Below are 27,877 nucleotides of genomic sequence, written 5' to 3' on the forward strand. Positions count from 1 at the left end.
AAATCACCTCGGCCAGATGGGTATCAGAGCTCAGAGCCCTCACGTCCGAGTCCCCTTGCACAGTTTTTCATAAGGACCTCACCCGTCCTTTCTCCCCAAGGTTGTCTCCCAGTTCCACATGGCCCAGGATATCTTCCTCCCAGTGTTCTATCCTAAGCCATACTCCTCCGATAGGGAGCGCAGGCTGCACTCACTGGATGTACGTAGGGCCCTAGTCTTCTACGTAGAGAGGACTAAGTAATTCTGGAAGTCTGTCCAACTATTCGTGGCCGTGGCGGACAGAATCAAAGGTCTCCCTGTATCTTCTAAATGCATCTCATCATGGATCACATCCCGCATTCAGGAGTGTTACGGCCTGGTGAGGGTGCCCGCCCCTCCGACTACTGCCCACTCTACCAGGGCCCAGGTCTCCTCGGCAACATTTGTGGCACAAGTCCCTACCCAGGAAATCTGCAGGGCAGCTACGTGATCATCGATACATACATTCACGACAAACTGTGCAATTACATAACAGGCTAGAAACGATGCGGCCTTTGGACTTGTGGTGTGCTCCAATCCATGCATGGCTCCGACCCACCTCCTGACCTTTTGGCTTGTGAGTTACCTGGTTGGAATGGACATGAACAATCACTTGAAGAAGAAAAAAACTGTTACTCACTTTCTCGTAACTGTTGTTCTTTGAGATGTGTTGTCCTTGCCCATTCCAATGCCCACCCTCCTACCCCTCTGTCGGAATAGCCGGTAAGAAGGAACTGAGGGGGTGGAGTATCAGGAGAGCTCTATATGGGGCGCCATGAAGGCACCACTCCAGGGGGCACCCAGACCGACCCTATGGACGCTGCTAAAGGAAAAATCTTCTGGCTGGCATGCACGCGGCGCGCACACACCTGGTTGGAATGAACATGAACAACACATCTTGAAGAACCACAGTTATGAGAAAGTGGGTAACCGTTTTTTCTTTCATTTGGACTTGTGCATGCAAGTAATCTCATTTACAAACAATAAATCTGGTTGCCTGAGAAATGAAAGCAGATATCTGCCATGATAAATGCATTTGTAAAGTATTTTAATAGAAAATCATTTATCTTATCACTTAACAACAATACATAAGGCACAGTTTTTTCTTTCACCAGTAGATGGTGGTGTTTGATTTTTTTATAATTATTGCTGAATTTGGTACTACAGATGCTAGCTTTATCTTTTCTTACTGAACTAGTAAATAACCTACCTGTTGAATGAAAAGTATAAGTGCTACAAATTAGGGGTCCACTTCTGCAGCCCTTACTTGTGTGAACAGTCTCACTAGAGATGTATGGGCTACTGCATTATGCCCTCGTTCACCTCCATGCTATTATCTTACAATGAAATATTTCTTCAAATTGTTAGCTTCTAAAAATCAAAAATATTACGTTAATATGTAAACTATTTTAATTAAGTTATTACAGTAAAAGAAGGCCAGACCCTAATCTCTGCTATGGCCTTGTTGTGATACCAAAACAGTGAAATGGCCCTATAAAACTGCCATAAAGGAGAAGCTAGCTGGTGAGTTTCCCATTGTGGGGAATACCCAGGTGGTGTAAAGATGGCATGGGGGCATGGCCAATGTGCACTGTAGTCCTGAAAATCCCTGCTACTGTAATAGCCCTATTGCCATGAGCAATTAGCCAACATTTGGGGGCTTGTGTTGTTTACATTGGGAGGAGAGTGTGATGATATAAGTCAGGTGTTTTTTTGGTGCAATCCTGTTTATTTACAAAGAATGGAAACAAAATCCTGTTTACCTGAACACAGTAGGAACAAACAACAGGGGCAGTTCTCTTGCTTATTATTTGCAAACCTGCCTTTTCAGCCAGCACTGTGCTCAAAAGAAGCTCTTTTGGCTTCCTCTCCGGGCCACGCTATTTATACTTTTCTCATTTTCCTCACTACTTTCAGTTGGCTTTCTGTCATCAAGGGAGAGAGAGACACACACTCTTACCTACATACCTACCTGCAATCCAGTCAATGCCCCAGCCCCTGCATTTGTAATCAGGCCCATGGAAATCCCACTTTTTCTCCTTTAGTTCATTTGTGCTCAGGTTTTCCATGTGGCTAATGCTTTGGGCAATGGCTTCTCTTGTTTCAGCTATCTTATTCCATAAAGGAGCTTACTTGCTTTTTCCATTTACCGAGAATGAAGGATGGTCAGCATGCCCATCAACTGCAATGAGGTATTTTATTGCCCACAGTTCAGACTTGCTTCCTGGAAGCTACCAACACCCTCCAGCACAACAGCCCCATCGGGGTTACGAATTAGAGTATCCCTAAGTAACTATGCCTCTGAGTGGTGATTCTGCTGCAGCTGCTAACACTCCAGTAAAGAAAATATTGACAGGCCTGAGAAATAGAGAAAATTAAAAGGATGGTGCAGCTGACACTAGTTGGATATTTGCCTACGTAAGGAAACCAGAACCAATGCTTTCATGCATTGACAAAATTGGGCTAGTCAAAACACTGGAAACTGTACATTTAGGGACACTGGCAAGGAGATGGGCCACATAATTCTTCCCTCCAGATGCTAGTGTGTTAAGCTAACAAGTTGCAGATGATCATGACTTGTTGTAGCTTTAGAAGAGGAAACATAATTTGAGCTTGGCTGCCACTATAGAGTACATATTTTGATTCTTCAGATTGCTCCCTTTCCTGCTGCATGAAAATGATGTTCTGGTGTTTTGTCATTCCCTTTTTAGGTGAGGATCTCTCTCTGCAAAACAAAAAGATACTGCATTAAAAACCAGCGCCTCTACAATTACTCGCACATATTAGACCTCCACTCTACATCCTCTTCTTTCTCTATCTCTCCCCCCTCCACAATACATTTGATGAAAAAGAGAAACAAATAAAAAAAACCCGAACATTAAAATGACCGTTACAATCAGAATCATTTTGTTGACTTATTTGTCTTTCATTTATACTAGGAGTAAATTAGGAGTAACTGATATAAGTGGAGTTGCATTGTTATAATACCAGTGAAAGAGGAGCATCAGGTCCATTGAGCCATATTTGTTATGTAGCATTTACACCTATTATAATGTTAATGAATTGACAATGACAAGGGTGATGACACTATCTGCACAACAAATACATCAAAAGGGAGTTTTATAATTGGTAAATGAACTGATAGAATTGTACAAGTGTAAATACTAAATTTTTAACATCAAAGTCAAATGCTAGCAAGTTGCACCTGATGAGTTACTTTTATAAACATACTGTTGTGTACTTGGTATGTAAAGCCTTCGCTTCTCATCTTTCTTATACAGAATGACTGGACCACAGAGAATATTAAAATGCCAAAAATTCAACGGCAAAGTCAAAGTTTTGCACAATCACAGTCACCTGATGAAGTAGAAGTTTACAGGTATGCTGTGGTTTTGTTAGACCTTCTTTTCTTATTTTCTCTCCAGACTTGGTCCTTGGCTTAGAGGGAGAAAGATTCACTATATAACTTTATCAGTGGTATATGAATTGATTTTTAGGGAGAAAAAAACCACAAATCCCTCAGTTAGCTATGCTCTCTCCCCTTCTTCTTCCTCCCCCACAACTGTCAGACACCAGAGCTCCTACCTCCAGGTTCTGCAGTAATAGAATCTTCAGTCCCCTAACATGAGGTAGGCAACTGGCAGCACAATATTCTCCCCTTGCAGGATTCACAGGTAGAGGTATCTCTTTTCTTCCATCACTAATGGAGTGGAAAGATGAGGAAAGTCAGAAGACTCAAAAGAAAATCATAGAAAATCCATGACACTTGTGAGCATGATGACAAATTTACTTCCCTATCCATCACTTAAGATTAAGGTGTATCTGGATTTAGAATACAGCTGAATAGGACAAGATGATAGCAGTGCATTACCAGAGCCACCAGGGCCGTCCTTAGCAATAGGCACCTCTGGGGGCACCGCTCTGCGAGAGCCTGAACAGACGGGAAGCAGTGGAGCATGTAAGAACAGGGCTGCTGGGTCCTACAGAGAGCCTAATGCAGCACAGTCTGAGGGAGGGGATTGACTGCTGGTGTCTCTGGGAAGGGGTGGGGGAAAGAAATCACCTGTGAGTGTGACTCTTTCCCCTGGCGTGAGGTGAGGCAGGCTCTGCGGCTCTGGCAGTATCCTTTGTTGTCCCCCATAATGTCCATTCTTCTCCCTTCTGCCCCATGGAGCACCCCGCTCTTCCCCCTCCCCTCCATCAGGGCTGCGTTGGTGAGGTGCTGGGGGGGAGAGGAGGCTGGCTGGCTGCCTGCTGAGGAATGAAAGTGAAAGTAACTCACTTCCTCGGCAGGCAGCCAGGATTGGAATGGTCGCACAGGGCTGGGCTGGCCAGATAGCATGTGCAAAAAATCAGGACAGAGGGTTGGGGTAGGGTGAGCAGATGTCCCACTTTTATAGGGCCAGTCCCAGTTTTTGCGTCTTTTTCTTATATAGGCTCCTATTCCCCCCCACCCCCGTCCTGATTTTTCACACTTGCTGTCTGGTCACCCTAGATAGGGGTAATTGGTGCCTATATAAGAAAAAGTCCCAAATATCAGGACTGGCCCTATAAAATCAGGACATCTGGATCTGATCACCCTAGCTGGGGAGCGCATCTCTCCCCTGGGCTGGCAGTGATCCATCTCATCTGGGGGGAGCTGCACATGGCAGGATGAGCTGCTGGGGCTCCATGGGTGCCCCGTCCCTGAGATCAGATGCTGTGCTAAATTCACCATGGTCCGTTGGGCTGGCGGTGGCGCCCATTGGCGTGTGATCGGACCTGAGGGTTTGCTGCTGCTGTTGCCACTCTGCACCCCAAGAGGTGGATTTTGGGGTCCAGCAGTTTTCCACCTATCTCCTCCTCTACTGCAGCTGTTGGACCAGCAGGCTGGGGGGTAGCCAAGCATGAAAGCAGTACTGTGTCGCCATTTAAAGTGTCATTTAACAACTTTGTTTGCCAAAAATGCTTGCTAACAATCATGAATTCAATTTCAACATTTTTTTTTAAAAATCAATATCTTAGTCAAAAACAGAAAATTAAGTTGTTGGACAATTATTTGTGACAAGTTTGGTATGGGGAAGGGAATGGACCAGTTTTCATCAGAGAAACAAAAAATGTTGACTGACTTTCCTATAGCCCTGTTACTGCTAAATAGAGTCCTCCAACAACTGTAATATGCTCATCTTCTTACTAATGTATAGAGCAGGGGTCGGTAACCTATGGCACACGTGCCAAAGGTGGCACGCAAGCTGATTTTTGATGGCACGCAGCGGCAAGCTGAGCGGCTCAGCCCGCCACTGCTCTGGGGTTCCGGCCGCCGGCCCCACTCAGCACCCACTGCTGGCCTGGGGACCCCCAAGGAACCCCAAGCTGGCAGTGGCTGAGCAGGCCGGAGGCTGAGACCCCAGCTGAGCCACTCAACCCACTGTCGGTCTGGGGTTCCATTCACTCAGCTGGCAGCGGGCTGATGGGCCTAAATTCAATGACATAGGAAAACAAGAGCAACTAATGACAAAGTGCAAGAGCCTAGAACAGTGGTCCCCAACCTTTTTCATCTGGCGGGCGCCAGATGAAGGACCGTGGTGGCGGACAAGCATCTGCCAAAATGATGCCGAATTTTGGCGGCATTTTGGCAGATGCTCGTTCTCCGGCCAGTACGTGGGTGCACTGAGAGGCCCCTGCGGGCGCCGGGACACCTGCAGGCACCGCGTTGGGGACCCCTGACATAAAGAGCCTCCTGAAGCATAGTGATCGTTTTGATTTAAATGGACTTGAACTGTACGAAAAATTGAGTTGTTGCCACATGCAAAATCAATGATGGACATTGTACAGTTTATTCATACCAGCTTACTTGTTGACATATATCCTAATGTGTACATTGCCACTCGTATTCTACTAACAATTCCTGTAACAGTAGCATCAGGAGAACAGAGTTTTTCAAAACTAAAGCTCATTAAAAACTATCTCCGTCTACAATGAGTCAGGAACACTTGACTGGTCTTGCTATTCTTGCAGTCGAACAAGACATCACTTTGTCTTTGTCATACGATGACATTATTACTGATTTTGCAGCCAAAAAAGCCAGAAAGATTGCTTTTAATTAAAAACTAATCCTTGTTTTAATACCTCTTCATAGAAATTTCCAATAAAATGTTGACAAATTAAAAAAATGGTATTATTTGCATCATTCTGTCAAATCAGAATTTTTTCTATAGTACTACTTCTTTAGTGCCAGTCCATCAGCATTACAATGCGCTTAATTAAGTTGAACTGGTTTTAATAACCTGCATGTGGCAAGTTTTCCAGTACTGTAAGCTTATGTTTGTGTTGCTAAGAGCAAGACAGGCACGGGGGCACCAGTTTAATAATCTCGCCTAGGGCACCATAAATCCTAAGGACGGCCCTGAGAGCCATGCATAACTCCAACTTCCTTTAAGGAAGAGGGGCATAGCTATCAGCCTTTTGGTCCTTGATACAGGCTTGCTCTCATATATAAATATACCAAAATAGTCAAGATATACTTATCAAAGATTAACACCTAGCTAAAATAACCAGCTACATCAGTTCATTCTGTTCCCTGAGCAGATTTATGATACTTAAGAGAGAGAGAGAAGCTTCCAGTACAAACATTGCCAAACCACATAATCCAAATTTGTGGTATATACATTTTACATGACTAGACTTGGCATTCGTTTGAAAAATGTTGTGTGGTAATGGCCTACAATATCTCTAGCTGTCCCCATTTTTTCTCAAAAATTTCATCTCTTTTCTCATTTTGGCTAAATTATGTAAAGCCTATATATTCCAGGAGAAAACCTCCTGTATAACTTTTAAACAACATTATCAAAATATTAAGTAGAATTATTCCTGAAAAAATTTATTGTTGAAAGCTGTTTCTGTTACTAGAGAACCATTGCTTTGGAAATTGAATGTCACAAAAGGTTATTAGTTATTTGACTAGATCATCTAAAATTGCCAGATTATACTTTAAGAATCTTTCCATTCAAATTGCAAATGAGAGGAATATAGAAAGATTTGGTCAGTGTTTCTTGAGCTCTATGATTTTATATTTAGTCTAATATGGACCATATTTAATAGATATTATCTTTGTGAAATTGTTCTTGTGTTGATTTTTAAAATGCGATATTAATAAATCATATATATCAGGGTGGCCAAACTTGCTGACCCTCCAAGCCACATATGACAATCTTCAGCTGAAGCCCCAAGACTGCTCTCCCCGATAGGCAGAAGCCAGAGGCAACATGTGGGAGGCTCATCAAGTCATGTGTCCCCCGCTCCAGATTTCTGCAGGGTTTGCTGGCCTTGCTCAGTCACATGGTGCCTCGAGGCCCCCTCCCTGCATAGCAGGGGTTGGAGACAACAAACTGGGAGCTGCAGCTGTGGGGAGAGGCAGCGGCAAACAGCTGGGAACTGTAGGGAAAGCTGCTGCTTTTGCTGCTGCCTCTCCCTGCAGCTCACAGCAGTTTGCCACTGCCAGTCCACATGGAGCTAACACCTGGGAGTTGCAGGGAGGGGCCACTGAGGGGCATGCCTGGGGGATGGAAACCTTTAAATTATGCCTCCCTACTCTCAGCTGGCACCAGTCATCTCTGGCAGAAGCCCTAGTCTCACCACCCCGCCACAGGGCAGAAGCCCTGAACTCCCCATGCCCCCAAGCTGATAGGTAAAGAATAGAGAGGGTCTGGGGGGCTTTGCAAGCCACACTTTAACTGTAAAAGAGCTGCATGCAGCTTGTGAGCCACGCTTTGGCCACCCCAATATGTATTATGGTAGTACCCATAGGCCCTCATTATGATAGGTGCCAAATATAGAGGTAGATATGATCTCTGCTCCAAAGAGCTTACAGTCAAAGGGAACTACTCACATCCATAAACGTACTTATATGCTTAAGTGTTGGCAGGAATGGGGCCTAAGAGTGAAGTGAAATGTCAAAAATTAAAAACTTATGGTGATTGTTTTAACTCAACACATACAAATACTGTGTCATCATTTACAATTATTTATATTTTGATTAGACATTGCAAATATTTTTAAACCCTGTTTAATTCTGATAGCTATATACCACATCGGCCATCAGGAAGACCAGTTCCAACAGCAGACAGTTCTTTCAGCCTCCAATCTCATCCACGTAGCCAGTTTGGCTATCAGAACAGTCATATTCCTAATGTGGATTATGAAGAGGACAACCCCATTCCAGCTATGTTTGGGAGGCAATTTCCTGTATGTATAAACTATCTCAAGCACACATGAAAGGTGTCTTATACAATCTTGCAAACTGATACTTGAGAATAAACTGTCATAATCCTGTATACATTTTATGTGGCTAGACTTGCATTCATTTGAAAAAAGGCTTACATCTCTAACTTCTGTGTTTTTTATCTCAGAAATCTCATATCACTATTCAGTCTAGGCTAGATTGTGAAAGCCCCATTTTGAGGGTTCTATCCTTGTGTGAGCCCTCTACATATGGGTAAATTTGAGCTTAGAGGGACTACTCATATGAATAAGTGCTTAATAAAGTGAGTAACAGTTGCATAATCCAGCCTTTGATAGAGAATCTAGAAGACCAAAAGTATATCCATCTGCTGCTATGGAAACTATAATTCTACGTTCTATAACTATAATTCTATCTTCTACAATGAGGGGAATTTTTAAAACACAAATGCCTAACAAGCTCTATACATGATTCACCAATGTGTTATACTTGTTTTGTGCCAGCATCGTTTATTGATTTGGTTGGAGTGTATAAAATTGGAGTAATGTAGTGACTTTGTTTCCAGAGTCATTGCTGAAATCTTCAGTGGTGGGGATATACAAATCTAAAATGGGTGCTGTAGACACAAAAGCGCTTAGTATAACTGTGGTACGTTGAATAACTTCCAAACTGACTCATTATTTACTATTTAACTAAATTTCCCCTGAATTGTCAAATGTATACTTTAGCCTTCACTTTCTGCCCTAAAGTGCTGTGTTATTGCTACCACTGTTAAACAGCTAATACTAATAATAACAATAGTGCTGCTAATATTTAACTCTTACACAGCACCTTTCATCCAAGGATCTTCAAGTGCTTTACAAACATTAATACAAAAGCTTCATGACGTGCTTGTGAAGGTAGGTAGATATACATACTATAAAAAAGTAAACGTAGGCACAGAGAAATTAAATCTCTTTTACCAATACACACAAAGCGATTTGTTGAACTGAGAGTAAACCATGACTCACATTCCCTTTCTCTAGCCACTGAATCATGTGTAAATGATTATTTAAAACAATGTAAGGACTTCATCTGCTTCAGCAATTAATGTCAATTAAAAATTCTAAATAAATAACCTAACTGGCACTCCCTTCCTGCCCCATAGCTGTCTCTTTCAGTGGTATAGTGAAGTGATCTGCATGTCCAAACAATTTGGGGTCTTTCCATATGGAAGGTCCTATGCAAGTGAAATAGGCACAGCTCTTTATAACAGAGCCAACCAAAAAAAAAAAAAATCAGCTGGAGAAGAGTTTAGTGTAAAGATTCTAAAAAACTTGTTACAAAAAAATTAAGAAAAATAAAACATTCAGAAAACCTCAAATATCTAATTATTTTCCATTAGACACTCCACATGCTCATCATTTACATATAATTTATGTTTGAACCTCTGAGAAACATTCTTAAATCTGACAGAAATCCCACCATGGATTAGGTGCCAAGTAGAATTAATGACATAAAAGGGAGCTAGGTTGCCACCAACCAAAAGGTTCCCACCACTATCCTTAAGGACACCAGACATTTATTTTACTGTATAAATTTGTCATCATCAACGCAAAAATTAGGGTCTGAAAGCTGATTCAGCCAGTTGGAATTCTGGAAGCTTTTCTTTCACTCAGACATAAATTTAATGTAATTCCCATACAGAAAATATTTTGTTGATACAAAAATGTTGCAGGCATCCCATGAAGTCAATTTTTTTCAGAAGTCTGTATTCCTATTCAAGTATTATCTTCAATTAGTTGTTCACAGGTTGATTGCAAAAGGGGAAAATGGTAAGAGAATGAAAAATAAGGTGCCTTTTCCTCTAGAGTTTAAACCATGTTTTAAAACAGTTCTTGCTAGCCGAGTGCTGAACTAATTTACCTAGCCTTGGCTGGGGAAGGTAGGATCTATTCTGTAGCATGAGTTTGTAAAACTGTTGCATATGTGATCATGAGTACCATGTGAAATTGTGGAGCTTTGAGACAGACAGCATTTCTCATTGACTTTTGATCAGGTGGCTTACACGCTGCCCAATGACTAGGGCCCTACCAAATTCACAGCTGTGAAAAACGCATCAGGGACATGAAATCTGGTATTTTGTATTCTTTTACCCTATACTATACAGATTTCACAGGGGAAACCAGCGTTTCTCAAACTGGGGCTCCCAGCACAAAAGGGAGTTATGGGGGGATTGAAAGCTTATTGTAGAGGGGTCATGATATTGCCACCCTTACTTCTGCTCTGCCTTCAGAGTTGGGTGGCCAGAAAGCAGTGGTTGCTGGCCAGGCACCCTGCTGTGACAGCAGCACTGCCAGCAGCAGCACAGAAGTAAGGGTGGGAATGGGCATCCAGAGAGTGGTGGCTGCTGGCCGAGGGCCCAGCTCTAAAGGCAGCAGCACAGAAGTACAGGTAGCAATACTATACCAGGCCATCCTTACTTCTGTGCTGCTGCTAGCAGTAGCACTGCCTTCAGAGCTGGGCTCCTGGCCAGCAGCTGCAGCTTTCTGGCCACCGAGATCCAAACGCAGCACCATCACCAGCAGCAGCAGTGCAGAAGTAAGAGTAGCAATACTATGAACCCCCTACAATAACCTTGCGACCTCCCCACTACTCCCTTTGGAACCAGGACCCCTATAGTTACAACACTATGAAATTTCAGATTTAAATATCTGAAATCATGAAATTTATTATTTTAAAAATCCTATGACCATGAAATTGACCAAAAAGGACCATGAATTTGGTAGGGCCATACCAATAATCTATTTTGGCAGGATATATGTGGTAACATTCTAAGCTTTTGGAGAGCTTCAAAAAAACACATAAAAGGAAAAACAAAAAACAAAAAACCCCCACCACTGCCAGGGAAATGTTTTCTTCTTTCCTCAAGTGTAGAATTTCCTCCCTAAAATTACATCAGCCCAAGGTCAACAACAGCCAAAATTTAGTCCCAGAGCAGTGACAGATTTAAGGTACAATATCGCAATGACTTGCAAGGACAGAAATGGGAGCTGTTGGAAAAGGTGATTTCTAGCTCTCCAAAAGGACACACCGCACTTACTTCAATTCTTGAAATTTTCCAGGATATTAAGATATTAGTCTTAAAATTGTGCTATTTGATACATTATAGAGCAATTAAGTAACTTTTTTATTCTTTTTTAAAAAAAAGTTTTTTTGTCCTTTCCCTCTGGTCTGTCTGTACAGCAGGACTCATGGTACTGAGGAAAACTTTTTTTTTTATTCTTTAAAACATTTCTAAAAATAGTTTTTCTGTTAAGATGGTAACATAAGCATAATACACCATGATGTGATCTGCAGGTTTTATTGACCCTTTTTTTGGATAACCTACTTGTAGTCTCACCAGTGATGAACAATACAGCTATCCCAAATTCATACTGATAAAACCTTTACATCAAACCATACCTCTATTAGCTCTGACTAATATGGTTTGAACTCCAGTACACATCTGGATCCACATCTTTTGCAATTTATATCAAAATGATCTCCAGACACTCCGGATGGCTAGTGTTCACAAATACAGAAACTAGTACTTAAAATGTACTTAATGAAACCTAATTTAACATATAAATATGAACAGCCAGTTTTAAGAGGAAACATAGTAGGAAATGTCTTATTAAATTACCTTTATTTACATTTTAACTTAAATCTCTTTACAGAAATCTGGCATACCGGAGTTTTCTAGGTCTGACAGGTTTCAGAGTGTTGCTGAACCAATGGACAATCCAAACGCTGGAAGACCAGTAAGGCCTTACCAACTGGGGCGCTCACAAAAATATATATAACTACAAGAAAGCTTTATAAGAAAGGGATCATCTATGGAATATTACTCATTATAAAACAAAATTCAGTTTGTTTCTGAAAATCTTATTTTGTTTCCTGATTGATATAGTCCTAATTTTCTTTCTGAAAACTTGATTATGCAGCTGGATAGCTGTTTCTAAGTAGTGCCCTAACTGTTGCATATCTGTCAAGACAAAAAGAACTTTTGTGTTCATTAAATGCATTTTGTGTATGTGTGACAGGAAAGGCCACATGCTCCCCTCCTACAGAAAAACTCATGAGAAGGAAAAAGATGCCTTTAGGATAACCTAAAAATCCATGGGAAATCCAACATTCTTCCTTTGAGAGAAGGATCTAGAGTCACGTGGAGGAGACAGGGGTCCTGGTGACCAATCAGCCCATTGTTCCACAAGAAATCCTGTCACTAGATAGGGAGGTTGGAGCAGACACACAGTGGTCTGCATCTCAGTGCTGCTTTCCATCCCTCTCTTTCCTTTGTAGAGTTTGTTCCACAGCCCTGGTGTCATAAGGTGCATTTCTACTCCCTTAAGGGGGACTGAAGACATGAAGCAGAAGTTAATGCTACTGTGATAGGCATTAACTCCTATTAGATTTTGTTTTCTGAAATTACACAGGTTCCTCAGGACAACATGGCATGTTGAATGACTGCTCTCAGACTCTCTCCACATTCCTCATTTCCCTTACAGCAAAAAATCTAATTACAATTTAGGCTTGTAAATTAAACCTTTTAATTTTGTACATACTGACTACTTACAGTATTGGAGGGCCAAATTCTGTTCTTAGTTACCACAATGCAACCCCAATGACTTCGATTAATTTTGCATGAGTGTATGTGAGAGCAGATTTGGCTAGAGATTCCAAGAAATGCAAGATGAAGTTCCACCAAAATTCTGTGTAAAATCCGCACTTTGTTCCAGATTTATGGATCCACTATTGTGCAGGCCTGCTCTACAGATATCTATTTGGAAGTTAATACTGTTTCAGAGTTGACATTAGCTCTGTCTGGCTCCTCTCTATGGTTACTACTGCACAGCCATGAAGGAGGCAAGTAATTATGGTCCAAATGCATGATGTCATGAGGAAAGCATCATGTTCGGACACTGAGCTTCTAGGTGTTCTAAGATACAGTCAAATCTTGGGACATCCACTAATTTAGGGAGCTGAACAATCTGCTGTTCCATTGTGCAGCCCATCTCTCTTGTACTCTGTCTCCCTGACATTGTCAATTTCCCTGATCCTAAATGTTCAACTCAAAATTCTTTAGTTTTCCCTTTAAAATATGGTTTGATTTTATTTGTAATGTGTATGAAAGACACCATGAAAATATAGTAGTGTGATTTCAGGCGTTTGTTTTACCCTTTATAATAAATCATACTCTTCATTAACTTTATGAAATCAGTAAAACCATAACGTAAATAAATAAACTGCAGATAAAAATGTTGATATTTCTTTTGTGTAGGCATAGTACTTTTCTCTCAACAGCATACACTTATCTATATTCTGGCATCTTGTGTGTTTTCTCTCAGCTTTCAGTTATGGCCCAGTTCGTGTGCATTTCCTTGCAACTGCATAAGTAACAAAGCCAGAGGCATATTCAGAGTCCCTCACTTCATCTTCTGCTCACTTGAAAGAGCTTAGCTGAACAGGCATAGTTTCCTATGGGGGCGGGGGGGAGGGAGGAAGAAGAGTGACCACGAGGTTGGCAGCTTTTCCTGTCCATGTGATGCTTCTCCCTTTTACCTGGCCATCTCCCCTGCTGCTGTTGTTTTCTCTCTTCCCCACACTCTTCTGTGCTTCATGCGCCATCAGCTGGGGCAGTGTCAGTTTTGCTATTCCTGCTTCTGGTGGTAGAGCAGACAGTTGATAAAGAATATTTAAACAGCATCCTTTACACATCACCTACCTCTGGGAGGCAGACTGGCTAATGCAGTTGAAACAAGTCATCTCATGGCATCTTAGTAAAGCCAGTACTACTTTCAGGTGGCTGCAATCTCATGCTACAGAATCTAAGATTCCATTAAAAAGAAACCAAAGTCTCTAGCCCTTGTGGTTGTGAAGGAAACCTTCCAAATGTGAAATGAATGTAAACCAATGCTGCAATGTCTGTCTGAGATTACAGATAGCCTGAAATAATAGCTTTGCATGTCAACATTAACAGTTTCAATCACTGCTGATCAAAGTATACAAGAACAGAGAGGATCATATTGCTTAGATCTGCATAGACTTTTGAGAGAGGTATTTTGTACTGGCATCCCTAAAGGGCAGAGCTTGGTTAGGGACAGAGCTTGAGAGAGTGTTGCTGCTTTTAGTTTTGTTTCCAGTCTTTGCTGGCCACCATACATAACTAAAACATACTGATGTTAGCCACTTGCACTCCCGACTCCCAGGGCCGTCCTTAGGATTTATGGGGCCCTACGCGGTATTATTACACTGGTGCCCCTATGCCGGATGGCAGCCCAAGCTCACAGCCTGGTGGGGGAGGAGGGACTTGACAGCAAAGGATAATGAGATGCCCGGCCTGCCTCATGGTGGCGGAGAGTCACAGTTTCCCGCAGAGACTTCAATGCCCTCTCCCTCATGCAGAATGGACATGAAGAAAGTACCTAATTAAAAGCACTAAAATTTGGGAATAAAAAATGTCAGTCAGGTTTTTTGATATGCCCTGAAGTTTGTCAGAGATTTATTTGCAAAAACTTCATAGTAAGGGTGAGTCAGCTGTCCTGCTGAATACATTACATATAATGGAATACATGATGCAGCTCTTCTCTGTTTTACATTTTCTTAATCAGTATTTCTAAACTGAATTTATATTTTAAATGTACTCAAATCTTAAGCCAGCGTTCCAGATTACTACATATTTAACTCACTGAAACAAAGACATTCTTTTAAATTAATCAGAGAGGTTTAGTGTGTTCATAACAATGTTCATTGCTTTTAGAAAAAGGGAACAGTAATTTACTTTGTGTGATCTCCATAACAAGAGACATGGTTATGAAATTTCACCAACTTTAAAAAAAATATGTTTCCAAAGATTTTAGGTATAACAAGGATTTTGTCTTACTAAGGTACTGATTTTGCTGGAGGGTTCTTTTAAAACTAGTTCGTCGGATAGTCAGAAGTAAAGAAAGGGAAACTCTGGGCTTGTCTACATCAGAAAGTTGCAGCGCTGGTGAGGGAGTTACAGCGCTGCAACTTAGGAGGTGTACACATCTGCAGGGCACCACCAGCGCTGCAACTCCCTGTTTGCAGCGCTGGCTGTACTCCCGTTTTGTCTCGGGTGTAGAGGATCCAGCGCTGGTGATCCAGCGCTGGTAATCGAGTATAGTCACTTACCAGCGCTTTTCTTGACCTCCGTGGAATAAGCAGGTATCCCAGCATACCTGAGGAAGCCTCTGGTAATCAAGCTGGTCTCCTTCCCCGGCTTGCTCTCGCGTTCCCCGAACCCCGAGCAAGCAGGTCTCCTTCCCTGAGGTTTGCTGGGTGGTTCCGGGAAGGCGAGAGCAAACCGGGGAAGGAGACCAGCTTCGCCGCGGTTTGCTCTCGCGTTCCCCGAACCCCGAGCAAGCAGGTCTCCTTCCCTGAGGTTTGCAGGGTGGTTCGCGGAACGCGAGAGCAAACCGCGGCGAAGCTGGTCTCCTTCCCCGGTTTGCTCTCGCGTTCGCCGAACCCCCGAGCAAGCAGGTCTCCTTCCCTGCGGTTTGCAGGGTGGTTCGCGGAACGCGAGAGCAAACCGCGGCGAAGCTGGTCTCCTTCCCCGGTTTGCTCTCGCGTTCCCCGAACCCCGAGCAAGCAGGTCTCCTTCCCTGCGGTTTGCAGGAGGGGTCGGGGAACGCGAGAGCAAACCGCGGCGAAGCTGGTCTCCTTCCCCGGTTTGCTCTCGCGTTCGCCGAACCCCCGAGCAAGCAGGTCTCCTTCCCTGCGGTTTGCAGGGTGGTTCGCGGAACGCGAGAGCAAACCGCGGCGAAGCTGGTCTCCTTCCCCGGTTTGCTCTCGCGTTCGCCGAACCCCCGAGCAAGCAGGTCTCCTTCCCTGCGGTTTGCAGGGTGGTTCGCGGAACGCGAGAGCAAACCGCGGCGAAGCTGGTCTCCTTCCCCGGTTTGCTCTCGCCTTCCCCAAAACCCCTTGAAGCCGCCCAACAGCGCTGCAGTGTGGCCACATCTAACACCACTTGCAGCGCTGGTTGCTGTAAGTGTGGCCACTCTGCAGCGCTGGCCCTATACAGCTGTACTAATACAGCTGTAACAACCAGCGCTGCAAAATTTTAGATGTAGACATGGCCTCTTTGTCCAGCTGTCTGGAAGGGAAGGACTGTTGTCCCTTTAAGGGCTCTCTTCAGTGGGGAGTGGGGGGAGAGGTGGTGAAGGGATGGACAGAAAGGACACAGGAAGACTTGGAAGCACTTTTTTTTTTAACTATAGTAATTAAAATGTTTATTTTAGATAAGGGAGGTCTTTTGAAGGATTTATTTAAAAAACTGTATGTCTGAAGATCCACACATTTAAGGCTAAAGATGACTGTGCATCTAAAACTCTATGCAAGCATTTTTTAGAAATGTGATTTTATAATCTTCAGCAGCTCACTAATGAGATATTTTTAAAGCAAATTTTAAACTAAGGTCCTGTAGACTGACATGTTCTGTGTAAATATTACATTAATGCACAACTGTTTTTGTCAGTAAAGTCAGAAACTGACAGTATAAAAATTTATTTGGGCATAAGCTTTCGTGGACATCTGATGAAATGGGTTCTAGTCCACAAAAGCTTATGCCCAAATAATTTGTTAGTCTTTGAGGTGACACAAGGACTTGTTTTTGCTGATACAGACTAACAGGACTACCACTCTGAAACCTGTCAGTATATACCTTGGGGTTGGCAAATGCCTGTTAAATGGCTTTATTACCCCTTGAATGTCTCTTTAACAGTTTCAATGTTGTGCTAATAGGTCTGGCAGGCTGGAGGTTTTTTCACTTTTAACTACTAGATTCCCTCCCAAGGAAGACTCACCAGGCTAGAGCAGCCATCTGTGGGAGCCTGCAGGAAGGGTCAGAACAGGGATAGGAAAACAAGAGGGTGGACACTAAGACCCAGTGGTGCCCCAAATTTTCAGGTGCCCTACGCAGTTGCCTATGTTGCCTATGCCTAAGGACGGCCCTGCCGACTCCTCTTACAAATAAGAGAAAAACAGACACCTTTCAGAGCTATCGACATTATTCTTGGAGGTGTACAAACAAGGCAAGGAAATTTGGTTTTGGTATATATGTTGTATTTGGAAAAAATAATTGAAAAAGTAAGGCGATTTGGCAGTCCTCACCACATAGATTTAGGTCAAGCAACAGAAACACAAATTGTCATGACCCTAAAAAGTCAGATCCTAACGTGTGGGTGAGTTTCACACCTGTTTGCCCCTTTTTTCCCTCATTCCTCTAAACCAGCGGCTTTCAACCTATGGTCTGTGGACCCTGGGGGTCCACAGATTAAGATTCAAAAGGGGTCCACACCTCCATTTGAAATTTTTTAGGGGTCTGAAAATGAAAAAAAGTTGAAAATCACAGCTCTAAACAGTAGAGTGATCTGCCCATTAGCCTGCAAGCAGCCAATTGCTATTCCTTAAATTCATGAACTCTCAAAATGCCTCCTACCAATGAGCTATTATTGGCCTTCAGATCCATCTACCTGTTGGTAACAGTTGAGACAGACAGGCTTTTTCAGCCCCATCACTCAGTTGAGAAAGAGACTGACTATGTGGGAGGAGGAGACACTGGGTAATCCTGCCAAAGGAAGGGTGAAAAGGAACAAATCCTGAGGGGTTATTGCACATGATGATCCACAAGGTTGGGAAAGAAAAAGGGCTAGGAGTAACAATGATGGAAGGTATCTGGGACACAGTAGTGAGACTAATAACAGGGTGAATGTAGTTTTCCACAGAATGAAGTTTTCCTCATCAGACTTCATCTCTTGTCCAATATCCTTAGGCAGATCAACAATTGCAGGACATCAGTCCTGTGTGTAAGTACTACTCCAGAAGCATTTAAATACTCAAGGATCATCATGAGAGATATTAATATGAAGAAACTGCATGAAATACTGTGACTGTCCCTTTTAATATTGAATAATAGTTGTGGAAAGATTCCATCCACTGAGAATCTCACTCTTGGTCTTTGCCTCTTAGTTTGAAACCACATGAAATACTATAATTCATAGGCCTTCTGCACCCCAAGTAGCAGGGTGAGGAGCAATCTAGGACCTCTAATGGCTTTTATATGCCACATCCCTGCCAACCATAAATACTGCACACCACACATTACTGTCAGTTCCTTCTTGACTAGGTTGGTCAAAAAGCTTCCTGAAGGTAAATAGTTCTCATTGGTTATTGTTCCTGTTCATCCATAGATTTCAATGAAACAAGCAAGCTGTCCTTTTATCTCTGTATCCAGCCTCCAACTAGACCTTGGTTGCTGAGGTGTTTACCTTGGGCACTTTGTCACATTTCCCATGGCACTCTGGCTTGTTTTTTCTTGGGGTGCTTCAGAAACTATTTTTGGTATTTTGACGCCTTTCCGTGCTTTTTCCTGTGCCTCTTGCCAATTTTTGCATGGCATTTTCCTCTGTTTGCTGTCTGACTCTGCAAACGATTAATGTTGTCTTATGTTGTGTCACACTGTTGGCAGTAGCCTTGTTGCTGCTGTTCATTGCAGCTTTATGCTCATTTTGCTTTTGAGGCATCCCTTGAGCTACTTCTTCTCCAGAAGTGAGAATACTGCACAGATGGGATTATTTTAGAAAGACATAATTAATCATTTTGTAATTGTGCTCCTCTGAAAATATCCTCTTGCAAGACTCTCACTCACCTGCCCAAATATCTTCAGAATTTGGCGATTTACCTATTTTTGAGGTGTTTTCTTTTAAACCTCATTTGCTGATCACTTTGAATTGACTTTCCTTCTGGGATCTTTGTCTTCAGCCTAGCTGACTGGAACATTTGTAAGGCAGGGTATGTGATGGTCAGTAGCTCTACCCCATCACTGCTACCCTCAAGGGTCAAAACAACTTCAGAACTAGAAGAGTTCTCCTAGATCTGCATTAAGAAGCTAAGATCCAGAGTGAGAATCTGGCCAGATTCTCATCTTCAGAAAAGGAAAACTACATAATAAGTAATGTTCCCATTTATTCTGTAACTATTTTTTAAATTGTAAATTGAATTAAATGGTAGTTTAGTAAAAGATTAAAGAGATATTAAAAACTTACATTTGTTCCAAAATATGTTTTTATAAAGATAAGCTTTCACAAACCTTAAAACCATTACAAATGTTTCCATGATTAAAGACAAAAACCACCTCTTCCCTCCCCTCCCAATTAAAACAGTTCATTAATAATTCCTTCCTGGGTTGAAAATAAACATTGTACCACAGGGCTGGTTTATACACAGTTTGCGTACTGATTTTAACTAAATTGGCTTAAGAAACTGATTTAGTTAAGTAGGTGTAGCCCTTTTGCCTTAAATAAAATTAAGCTAAATCATCATATGGCATTTTTAAATGATCATTGTTTTTGAGATAAAGGTACCTCTGACTCTTTTGTTCCCTCTATCCACCACCTTTTTCAGGGCAGAGTCCCTCAATTCTCTCCTTCTACGCTGGGGATTTAGGGTGCAACTTCCTCCCACACTTCAGTGTGATCTAACAGACACAGTCACTGCATCTGACTTAGTTCAGCATCTGTCGTCCTGTTCTGTCAGTGACAATGACAGGGCTAACCAGTGACCAGACAGCCTTTATTAACCAAGTATTATTTACTCAGAATAAAAGCATTACAGAGGAAACATTTCTTTAAAATTATATAGAACTTACATGCAGGTCTTAGCTTACCAGGCAGTCATCTCATCTTCCATGGAGATACTGGTAGATCCTGTGGAAAGGTCCTTTGTGCCTATGTCTCTTGGTCAGTTTCATGTCAGTTCTTGGGTGAGTGTGAGCTCCCTTCCTATGTCAGGCTGATCACTTTTATACAATTTTCAGTTCTTTGGGCTTCAGATTTCTTCAGTCAGGTTAAATAAATACATGCAATTTCCTCCAGGAGCTAAGACTCCTTCAGACTTGCTGCCTGCTTAGGGATTCACACTGATAATCCCTCCATCTCCTGCTCTCAGTGATTTTAGTTTCTTCTGGAAACACCTGTAGGTCCCTCATGGACCTAGAATACAAGCCCTAGCCTATAACGATACATATAACATTTTTAAAATTGATACAATAGCCATTGAATATTCCATATTGCAATACAATCTGTTGTATAAACCAAGTTAAAAGTGTCTACACAAAGGGAATTGTTCCAATTAAGTGAATTGGTTTCTAAACCACTTTAGTTAAATCAGTGCAAAAAACTGTGTATAGACTAATCCTAAAGACTTCTCTACACTGGACAGTTTTCCCAGTATAGTTATATAGTTATAAGTGGCTGGTTTTTTTTTTTTTATTTTGTCTAAGCCCGTTCTTAAATGACATTACTGAAAAGAGGAACTCCTATATTGGAATGTGTACATGAACTATGGCTACAGTTTGCCCTGAGTTAATGATGATTCCCAGCATGCATACACATACTTGCACTAGCTTGATGAGAGCTAAATGTGAATAAAAATAGCAGCATCACCGATAGGGTTCAGGTGTGTGTGTAATGGGGCACCTACCCTGTGCCAGTGCTGCCTAGGCTACACTACTATTTATACCCATGTTAGATTTCATTGAGTTAGTGCGAATATGTGTACATGAGCTGGATGCAAAGCAGAACTTTCACTGCTGTTACTTGGAGAATATGGCACTTTCTATAATTAAAATATTATTTGTTCAGTGCCTTATTGTCTAATTCAGTATCAGTGAGTGAGAAAATATGTTCCGCTTTAGGCCTTTCACTAATTTTGCCCTTTGTTTCTCTTCCTTCCATATTTTCCTTTCTCATTAAGTTTACCTTTTTTTTTTTTTTATATGTTTCTTTCTTTGCACCAATTACATGTGTGCTTCACTTCTATCACCTTTTTTGTTCCATTTGCTAAAATGATCAGCACAAGGCTACTTAGTGTTGACAAGGAAGTGCCATTACTGGGCGTTAGAGATGACACTATGGTAAAATTAATAAGGATCAGGGAAATTCACAGAGACTTTGAGCCACTATTTCACGTTGTCTACATTGTCAAGCACACATCAGTGAAGTCACACATGGACTCCCCTTTGTAAGCTTATCAATGCAAACGACAGAGATTTGGAAAATTGAGTTACCCAACAAAAGCTGAGGTGCCACAGCAAGTGCATGCAGCCTTCAGGCCATAAAAACGCAACTTTGATACCCCTGGGTGTGTATGACTGTAGCTTTAATGCGATATCCCTGTGGGGGGCAGCACAGGTCCACACTATGCACCCACGATCACAAGCCTGCTCTGCATTTGGCCCTTTCGCTCTCGCCCCTCTTCTGGCTTCTCCCATTTATCCTCTCTCCGCTTGACCCATCCCCCCTGCGCCCCAACTAGCCTTTCTCCCCCTCGGCTTCCAGCCCCCGGCTTTGTTCTCGCGGAACATTTGAGAGCAAAGTAAGGGCACCGACTTCAGCTGCGGTTCCTGCGCATGCTCACATCACCGGGGCACGCTCCGGGTCCCAGCGACGTGCGTCAACAGCGGCAGGGCTAGTCGCGAAGCCGGTGGGGGGAGGGGGTGAACGCCGCGCGCGCGCTCGCGCCCCGTTTCCCAGCCCAGCGCCTGTGATTGGTGCAGGCCCCGGACCTGGCGGCCCCGAATGCAAGGCCCCGGCGGCGGCGGAGTCCTGCGGCCCGACCGACCCTCAGCCGGCTCCGACCCCGCGGCTCGGCGCAGGGACCCGCAAAGGTGAGCGGAGGTGCTGGAGCTGGGCCGGCGGGGGCTGGGAACAATGGAGGCGGCTAGGCCTCGGCGCAGGCCGCGCCAGGGGCCTGCGCGCTTCGCTACCGCCGCCGGGCTTGACCGCCGCCTCCCCGCTCTAGGCGTGTGCGCGCCGCCCGCCGGCGGCTGTTCCTCAGCTGGGCCGGCGCAGGGCCCGGATCCCGCGGCCGAGCGGCCTCTCGGGCGGCCATAAAATGGCGGAGAACAAGATGGCGGCGGCAGGGCGGGATAGGCTTCGCTCGCGCGCGCCCCGGGCTGGGCTCTGGCTCCCCATCCTCCCCGCACCCTGGGCTGGGGGCCGAGTGCCGATGGCTCCGGTCCCGCAGCTGCCTGGGCTCTGAGTCTCGCGGTGCCACAGGGGAAGAGTAGGCCTGGCGGCCCGGGAGCGTGGGGCTCTGCCCGTCCCCCTGCGGCGCACGGGGGAGTGTGTCTGGAGGTGCGGTGCCTGCCGAGCTGCAGCCCTGACTCATCACGAGCGCCTTTGTCTTCCCGGCTCTGCGCTCGCTCCCCTCCCCCACAGGCACACGGCAGGGGGCGCTGGCGCCCTGGTACGGCGCCGCGGATAGTGCGTCCCGCGCCTGCACGCACGGAGCGGCGGCTCCAGTCCCCGTTCTGTTTGCGCCCAGTGTGCCTGGATCCAGGGGCGAGAGCTGTGCACAGGTCCCCTCTGCGCCGTCCATCTCTTATTGCGGCAGTGTGTGCGCCAGCCCTCTGCGCGCGCACTCCCGTCTGTAGCCCCGGTGCACTCGCAGTTCGTCTGCTGTGCTGCCGCTGTTCAGCGCGCGCACTGCTGTCTGGGATGCACTTGGATGCACCATCACGCAGCCTTGCCAGTGCGCTGACCACACACTGATGACTTGTCTTCGTGGTGTTCATGAGCAGGCCCTGCCAGTAGTTCTCGCACACTCCTCTGGCTTTCTGGTGCCTAGGCATATGCCTTGCCAGTGTTTACCATGCACACTCCTTGCTGTTATTTTCACGTGTGCTCTTATATGTCCTTCTGGTACTCTCCCATTCAATCTCATCAGTAGTTGTGGATTGTCTCATGAACATGCCTGTCTTCTTTTATGCATATGCATACAGCCTTCTTGTTTATACTGTGCTCTGTCATGGTCTGAAGTCTTACTATTTCTTTAGTTGTCATATGTGTTTAAAATATTCAGGAACTATGTGTAGACCTAAAAAATAATTTTTAGTACTTCTTGTCCAGGTGGGCAATTTTTTTATTTGGACAGGCAATATAATTTTTTTATTATTTTGTTATGGTAAATGAAGGTGAGGGAACTAGATTTCATACCTAACTGGTAAATTTTCATGACTATTTTGCAGGCTGATATTGTATACAAGACTGTGTTCCAATATACATACTAATTTTTATACTGCATCCTACGTTGCTGGGTAGGGTTTATGTTAAGCTATGCATTGTTTGGGAGAGGGATAGCTGAGTGGTTTGAGCATTGGCCTGTTAAACCCAGCATTCTGAGTTCAATCTGTGAGGGGGCCATTTAGGGATCTGGGGCAAAAATCTGTTCGGGGATTGGTCCTGCTTTGAGCAAAGGGTTGGACTAGATGACCTCTTGAGGTCCCTTCTAACCCTGATATTCTGTGATTCTGTTTTCTAGTTTAAACTTTCCCTTGTAGGCTTTTTGTCTAGACATGTTAGTTCTTGTTACAATGACATTTTTCTTAATATGTTGCCATGTTGTAGATGTCTACGATACACACAAGGAAAAAAGAAAATGAGTTTAAGAACCACTGCTCTAACACATTCCAAACTTTTGTATTGGTGGCCCCTTTCACACAGCAAGCCATTCACTGTAACCCCCCCCATATTACAATTAAAAATACAATTTTATATTTAATACTATTATAAATGCTAGAGGCAAAGTGGGGTTGGAGGGTAGAGGCTGACAGCTTGCAGCGCCCCACGTAATAACCTTGCAGCCCCCTGAGGGGTCATGACTAAAGCTTCAGTTCTGAAATGGAAGTCGTGGAAGTCACGGTTCCATGACCTCTGTAACTTTTACAGCTGCAGTGGCTGATGTGGCTGATCCCAGAGCAGCTAGCCCAGTGCCAGCTGCTCGGGCGCCCCATGGTCAGCTGCACTGGATGCAGCTGAGGCTGTCCTGGGGGCAGCCACAACAGCCACTCCTTGGGCAGCGGGCCCTGGGGAGCACCCAAGCAGCTGTCCCAGAGCCAGCTGCTGCTTCGGAGGCTGGCCTGGGGGAAGAACCGGAGTGGTGGTCCCGGGGCAGCTGGCCCTGGGGAGCACCAAAGCAGCTGTCCCCAGGGCTTCAGAGCAGGGGTGGCAGAGGGCAGTCAGCCCTTGGCCAGTGCAGGGGATAGCTGTCTGCCCTCGGACCCTCACAGCAGTGGTGTCCTGATGTTGCAGGCACAGAAGGTGCCGGAGGCAAGCAACAGTGGTTCGTGCCCGGAGTGCTTAGCGCCAATAAACACATCAGGGTGGAGAAGCAAGCAAAGTTTATTTGAGATCTCAAAGCGGTGCTGGGAGACTTAGCATGCCTCAGATCCACCACCCCTACACATGCGGCTTTTCCCTTTTTTTTTCTCTTTCTTCTTTCTTCTCCTCCCCCTGTAGCAGTTACGTAAGCGCAGGTGCATTAAGTAATCTTGGCTGCGGCAGCTCGTTAGTAAGTTTTCCTTCTGCAAGTTATCTTGTCTTTCTGCTAAAGGTGCACAGGCCTTATTATTTCTGCTTTAGACCAGTTAGAACTGTTGCAACTGATAACGGCTGTTACACCTGGCCTTTTAGGTCGATTAAAGTTCAAACATGGAGGGACTCTTGTCTGCTGAGGCCTAAAACCAGGAAGGCTCCATACCCTTGTGGCCTTCCACCCTCCCGAGTTACTTAGGGTTATGCTTAGTGACACCAACACTGGGGCCCCCCAGAATGACAGCATCCAAGGCCTCAGGAGCTGCTAAGTTTTTAGTTGTGTGTGTGTGTGTGTGTGTGTGTGTGTGTGTGTATATATATTAGTAAAAGTCATGGACAGGTCACAGGCTGTGAATTTTTGTTTATTGCCTGTGTCCTGGAGCCTAGCCTTTAGCACACAGTTGAGCTGGGCTGCAGTGAAGTGCTACGGCAGTTCAGCTGCACCTTTTTAACATTTTTGGTATAGTCCAGGGGTAGGCAACCTATGGCATGTGTGCCGAAGGCGGCACGCAAGCTGATTTTCAGTGGCACTCACACTGCCTGGGTCCTGGCCATGATCCAGGGGGCTCTGCATTTTAAATGAAGCTTCTTAAATATTTTAAAAACCTTATTTACTTTATTTACTTTACATACAACAATACATCTCTACCCCAATATAACGCGACCCAATATAACACGAATTTGGATATAACACAGTAAAGCAGCGCTCCGGGGGAGAGGGCGTGCGTGCACGTACTCCGGTGGATCAAAGCAAGTTTGATATAACCTGGTAAGATTTCTTTGGCTCCCGAGGACAGCATTATATGGGGGTAGAAGTGTAGTTTATTTACATATAGAAAGAGACCTTCTAAAAACGTTATTACTGGCACACAAAACCTTAAATTAGAGTGAATAAAATGAAGATTCGGTACACCACTTCTGAAAGGTTGCCGACCCCTGGTATAGACAAGGGGTCTCAAACACGCAGGCCGCATTATTTTCTGCAGCCCACGAGCTCCTCACAGCCCCTCCACGCTCCCCTAGTGTTTATCTAGAGCGGCTCCGGCCTGATGCGCACCTGGGGCAGGGCAGGCTCCCTGCCTGCCTTGCCCCTGCGCCGCTCTGGGAAGCAGAAAGAACGTGGGGGAAGAGAGGCGCAGGGGCGTGTGTTGCTGTTGCTTCAGGCATCGCCCCCAGCAGTTCCCATTAGCCACAGTTTCCCGTTCCTGGCCAATGGGAGATGCTGGGGGTGGTGCCTGAAGCAACAGATGCCCCTGCGCCTCTCTTCCCCCAAGTTCTTTCTGCTTCCTGTAGCAGCACAGAGGCAGGGCAGATGGGCGGGCAGGCAGGAAGCCTGCCCCGCCCCCCAATGCGCTCTGGGCCAGAGCCTGCCCCCCGAGCCCCTTCTGCAGTCGAACCCCCTGCTCTGAGCCCCTGGTTGCACCCTGCACCCCAACTCCCTGCCACAGCCCTCCTCCACCCCAACCCACTGCCCTGAGCCTCCTGCTGTACCCTGCACCCTAACCCCCTGCCCTGAGCCCCCTGCTGCACCCTGCACTTCAACCCACTGCTCTGATCCCCCTGCCGCACCCCTGCTGCACCCCAACTCCCTTCGCTGAGCCGCCTGTCACGCCCTGCACCTGACCCCCTGTCCTGAGCCCCCTGCTCACCCCGCGCCCCTCCTGCACCCCAGCCCACTGTCATGAGCCGCCTGCTGCACCCCGATCCCCTGCCCTGACCCCCTGTCACACCCCTCCTGCACCCCACACCCTAACCCACTTCTCTGAGCCCCTTGCTGCACTACTTCTGCACCCCAATCCCCTGCTCTGACCCCCTGCCACAGCCCTCACCCCTCCTGCACCCCACACCCCAACTCCCTGTCCTGAGCCCCCTGCCACACCCCCATCCACTGCCCTGACCCCCTGCCGCATCCCTCACCCCTCCTGCATCCCACACCCCAACTCTCTACCCTGAACCCCACCACACCCCATACCCTTCCTTCACCCCCTGGGAGCGGGGGGGGGTGGAGTTGGGGTGGAGATTTTGGGGAAGGGGTTGGAATAGGGGCAGGGAAGGGGTGGGAAGAGGTGGGGCAGGGCCTCATGGAAGGGGTGGGGCAGGGCCGAGGGCGGCGGGTGAGGGGAGGTGTCATTAATGCGGCCCTTGGGCCAGTGTACTAGTCTTCATGTGGCCCTCGTGGTCTTTTGAGTTTGAGACCCCTGGTATAGACAGTCTGCTTTGGAAATTGCTCGTTTCAACAGCTGATGGCCAGCCTCCAGTGTAGTTATGCCAATGAAAGCCCCAAGAGAAGATAAGGAAAACTAGTTTGCACCAGTTTAAGCTCTTTCACAGTGCAGACTGGTACAAATCACAGCTTGTATACAATTGTGGTTTACACAAGTGCAGCCACATTGTTCGCTGGACACAAACTGCTGAAACTGTGGCAAAATACCAATGTACTTAAGGCCTGAGTGTCATCAGTTCTCTTTGACTATAGCGGAAATTGAGGAATCTCAGCATTCTGTTTAGTTGGAATCTAAATCTTACTCTTCCTAATCTTTCTCAACTGTTAACAGGATTGGAAACTAGTCTGTCTAGCCTGGACTCTCTTCTGATTTGTCTTCATTTCATTAGTTAACTTAGTTTTAGGCAGTATTTGTTCTAGGGAAGTTTCTCTGTGTGTTTGTATTTGTTTTTAAGCACCTTCCCTATAATCTAGTCAGATGTAATTTAAGGTAATTGGTGATTTTTTTATCTAAAACTTTTCAGAAGGTGGAATGGTGGGATGCAAAAGTGTGGTCAGGAAATTGCCAGGATATTATATTAATTGTCATTGCATTCCATTGGCAAATGCCAATTGCCATTTATAATTTAGAATTAAATCTAAGTTATAGCAAGTATATACTGTAGCACCTGTCATAAAAATAGTTTGTATGGTTGGATCTTACTTTGAGAATAATTTTTTTCAGTCAAAAATTGGAAGATGTAAGATTCCATTTCTGTTTTTTTATTTAGAGAATAACTAAAGGACCTAATCCTGCAGTTACAACATTCAGAATTACCACTGAAGTCAGGAGAAGTTGTAGTGTGAATTGATTTCAGGATTGGATGCTTAAATATTTTTATTTTTCCATTGAGACTCTGTGACTTATTATTTTTGATAGTATTGTTGGTGGTGCTAGAAATCTGGGTTGGGGAGTTGTGGGGGCCTGGCCTCCTTATTAATTTTAGGGGCTGCCTTAGTTGT

General features: G+C 44.8%; 1 protein-coding gene across 2 annotated transcripts in view; it reads left to right on the top strand.

The window, feature by feature from the left end:
• Window positions 1-21,188: 21,188 nt before the first annotated feature.
• The window catches only part of ZNF711 (zinc finger protein 711), a 38,222-nt gene continuing 31,533 nt past the window's right edge, over window positions 21,189-27,877 (top strand). The window contains exon 1 of one of the 2 annotated variants that reach the window (XM_050965026.1): window positions 21,189-21,944. The gene's annotated coding sequence lies outside the window, so the exon portion shown is untranslated. The remainder of the gene's footprint in view (window positions 21,945-27,877) is intronic. The other variant, XM_050965025.1, reaches the window with a different exon arrangement.

The sequence above is a fragment of the Gopherus flavomarginatus genome, chromosome 8 (assembly GCF_025201925.1).
Source record: "Gopherus flavomarginatus isolate rGopFla2 chromosome 8, rGopFla2.mat.asm, whole genome shotgun sequence".
NCBI classification, from domain to species: Eukaryota; Metazoa; Chordata; order Testudines; family Testudinidae; genus Gopherus; species Gopherus flavomarginatus.